A 4,306-nucleotide genomic window follows, 5' to 3' on the forward strand; every position below is an offset into this window, starting at 1 on the left:
AATGCAGCAGCCGCCACTGTCTTACAGTGTCCTTCATACTTTGGGCATCAGATCACGTCACAGATGAAAGAAGAGCGAGGGACCACACTAACAGCAGAGATCCAACTCCAGGTTGCTAAGGAACCTTTTGGCAAAGTGACAAGCGCTCATTAAGGAGTTAACGTGATACTCAAACACTCACCAGTGTTACCGAGCCCTCGAAGAGGAACACAGACGACATGAACCGCATACGACCGAGCTTCTTCACATCACAGGACATCGTGTCACTGTTTATACTCACTGTATCCTTCACACAGTCAGCAGCAACCAGCTCTGATCCACTCTTTTCTTTTTAATTGAGTCTGAGGGCGCACGCACACGGTCCATTCGTAGCGTGCCCCGTGCATTAGAGTAATTGTCCCCCCCTTCCTCTTCTCCCGCGTATTGATTATACGTCATCACCCCTCTGAGATTTAGTTTTGTCCGACTGTTTTTGAATATTTCATCTGTCCAAATCTGCAGTAAACACTTCAACTCTGCATCAAACCACCGCAAACTGTTCGGCAGCATCTTCTTAAAGGTCCGTCGCATATAAACAGACATCAGGGCCAGCGTCAATGCTCACGCTCGCACACGTACATGTGCACACGTGCATCCATGCTTTACTAAAGCCCACCTCTCTTAACCGCAAGCGTGCCGTGCCTCAGCGCGGTACAGTTGCACTCACACGGGTCAAACAAACTAGGCTTTAGCTGTGAAGCGTGCGTGGACACGGTACAGATGGACAGTGTGAGTGCGCCCTAAAGAATCAGGATTTAGACTCAAGTCCTGCGGCCGGATGATCTCTGTGGGGAAAACTGTAGTAAAACTCTCCGTACACAGAAAGACGGCATAAAAAGTGACACGACAGCGTCCACAGCAACGTACTGAGGCGAGTCCTGGTGCTGCCTCAGTCACAGGAAGGTTAGTGGGACGTTAAACAGGACAGGTTAAAAAGCATGGCTTAGAACTGATAAGCAGTAATCTGTTGATAATATTTTGTTTTAATAATCTGAATCTGTAAAATAGAACAGAACAGAACAGAACAGAAGTGCATTGTTTACTGCTCTGTATTGATCCTTTGGGATGAACTCCCGCAAGGAAATTAAGTTTCCAGACGCTTAAAAAAGACACGAGGGAGGAATAAGGCTGAGGAGTGACAGCAGAGGGGGTCGGGGGGGGGTTAGAGGATGACGCACGACAGACGGTCGTCCCTAAAAAACATTCTGTGACGAAGCTCCAGTTCTTCCTGAGACGAGATCGTTTCCTCTCAGGAAGAACCATAATTGGTTGTTTCAGCAAGTGCCACGATACAAAAAGTGTTTTTCTGTCAGGAGCGAGTCAAGTGTTGTTATTATGAAGCGATATGAGGCACAGAGGACGAAGGGCCCGGTCCACCATCGTTCCCTAAAACTAACCAGATGTGATGAAACCCTGATCATTGTGGAGGCAGAGCCAGATGTGGCCCCGCTGACACAGACATCTGAGCAGAAATGATCCGTTCTGTCATTTAGTGTCATGTTATTTATCGTCATATCAGGCACAACAACTGAACTGAAGCAGTGGTCGTCATCAGCTCCCTCCAAACGATGCTCATTCAAAACAAAACCACCCAAAAATGAGAAGCTCAGACACAAAATAGCACAAGTTAAACTACAGGGATTAAATTTAATTAAATTAATTAACAGTTATTGTAAAATGGATAAGAGGAATGCAGTAATTGCTAACTTGCTAATCCAGTAAACGTCAGCCAGATTGACGTACGCCCCTCCCCCCAACGTCACATACATGCTCTTTTATGGTCAGAGGAAATGAGGCGGAGTCTGACAAGATGGAGACTCCTGTAGGTGAAACGGGTCAAAATAATCTTGTTATCAGGGGAAAACAGAGGCAATAAATGTAAATGTATGGCATTTATGACCGTTCAGGGCTTCCGTACTAAACTGTTTATTATGAAATAGATTTAAAAGTTTTTCAATTATTCAAGATTTCAATATGTGACCACGTGTGAAAATGGAGAAGTTTAATATTAAACACGTTATTCTTCTTACGGCTCCTCCTCAGGCTGTTTTAAATGTTTTATTGTTGTTTCATCACTGACACAAAACAAACATTATTCTGATTTTATGATTCTTATTGTTTGTTTTTTCCCTTTTCTTCACATTATTTCTATAATTGTTGTTTTTCCTTCACACGTTGGAAATAAAAAACCTAAAAATAGAATCAAACACCGACAGGTTGTGCATGAGAGTGACGTCGTGACATCTCTTATCCACGATAAGACACACGGCAGCAGCAGCATTTCTTATTTCAGCCCCGCTGCACGGAGAAACACTCGCCATCAGGAAGCACTTGGCGCCCGCTGGAGTGTGTTGTTGTTGTTTGTTGTCGCTCCGCTCGGTTTCAGGCTCAAGGTTTCTCTTCATTCTGCCCCTAAAACAAAGAAGAAGAAGAGCGGCACCGTAGCCTCGGTCCATCAATGAGCTCTGAAAGGCTCCGACCTTGAAATAGGATGGCGCCCGATGGAGTGGCTCGTTTGGCCGGGTCCTCCCACTGAACAACAACAGAGCGCTCAGCGGCCTCGCTGCTGTCAGACACAAACAACCTGAAGGCATCGACCGACCACGCGACCCACGTGAAGCACACGGATGCACTGAAGGCTTCAGTAGGTGTAGGTTTGCTCAGAGGCGAAGGAAAGGATGAAAACCTGCTCCGTGTGTCTGCTGCTGAATGTGTTTTTGACGCTGACGGGTGAAAACCTCGAGGACGACGCGATGCTGTTTGGGTCGTGCTCATTAGTCGGTGTTAGGTGATGATCTGCTGCAGCACATGGACGTGAAACTCTGGAGCAGCATCATTATAATTCATTTACAAGTGTTGTTCTTTGTGGGGGGGGGGGCAATGTGCTAAAGTGTCCTCTAGGAGCCAAAACATGTGCTAAAGTGTCCTCTAGGAACATAAACGTGTGCTAAAGTGTCCTCTAGGAACATAAACGTGTGCTAAAGTGTACTCTAGGAGCATAAACGTGTGCTAAAGTGTCCTCTAGGAACATAAACGTGTGCTAAAGTGTCCTCTAGGAGCATAAACTTGTGCTAAAGTGTCCTCTAGGAGCATAAACGTGTGTTAAAGTGTCCTCTAGGAGCATAAACTTGTGCTAAAGTGTCCTCTAGGAGCCAAAACGTGTGCTAAAGTGCCCTCTAGGAGCCAAAACTCGTGCTAAAGTGCCCTCTAGGAGTCAGAACGTGTGTTAAAGTGTCCTCTAGGAGCATAAACATGTGCTAAAGTGTCCTCTAGGAGCCAAAACATGTGCTAAAGTGTCCTCTTGGAGTCAAAACATATGTTAAAGTGTCCTCTAGGAGCATAAACATGTGCTAAAGTGTCCTGTAGGAGCATAAACATGTGTTAAAGTGTCCTCTAGGAGCATAAACCTGTGTTAAAGTGCCCTCTTCAGTGGCAGTGACGTGCTCTAGGTGCCCTTTATTTCCCTTTTTCGCTCCTGCCCTTCAAAAAGTATGTGCACGCCCCTGCTGCAGCCAACTCGCTTTGTTCCAGTGTGCCGTGCTTTTGGTCCGTGCTCTGAATTTCTGTCTGAATTCTCAGAGTTTCAGTCAAATTGAGTCCTCACATCTAATGAAGTCATCACTGTAGGAGACGCTGCGTCCTCTCCGTGGCTCCTTTGATGAGAGCATTTACCCAAAAGGAGCCTGGGATGATTTTCCTTCTAAAGTGAGGCTTCAGTTTGCTTCACTGGGTGTTTGTCGGATCATTAAACAGCGTCTGAAACCTCCTTCCCACTGACTCCAGATCAGGGGCAGCTTCACCCGACAACTATTACATTTCCAAACGACCTGACGATCACACCCACTCAGCAGCCTGCGTCCACAGAGGAGCAGAGTCAACATCGAGGTCGGGCTTTGTGCCTCAGCTCGCTGCCAGCTCTTCACTCGTTTACACACATTTACTGCAGCAGAATGTACTGTACGCACAACACCTATACATGTTATTATTGTATTTAATTCAGTATTTCTGTTCAGCTTCATTGTTCATCGTTCATAATTTGTCTTTATATTTTTCTTCTATTCATAAAGAGAGCAATTGTAATGAACCAAATGTCCCCTCCAGGGACCCACAAAGGATTTCTCCTCTATTCTCTCCGTCTTCTCTTCTCTGTGTGTTCATGTTCTCAAACGCCTTCGTACAGGAATCAACAACAACAACAACATCGACAACCTTGGAGCTGCAGCTTCGGCTCGTCTGTATGGATTCTGAATGTGCGGAACAAGAACAC

This window comes from Echiichthys vipera, assembly GCF_963691815.1.
Source record: "Echiichthys vipera genome assembly, chromosome: 9".
Taxonomy (NCBI): domain Eukaryota; kingdom Metazoa; phylum Chordata; class Actinopteri; order Perciformes; family Trachinidae; genus Echiichthys; species Echiichthys vipera.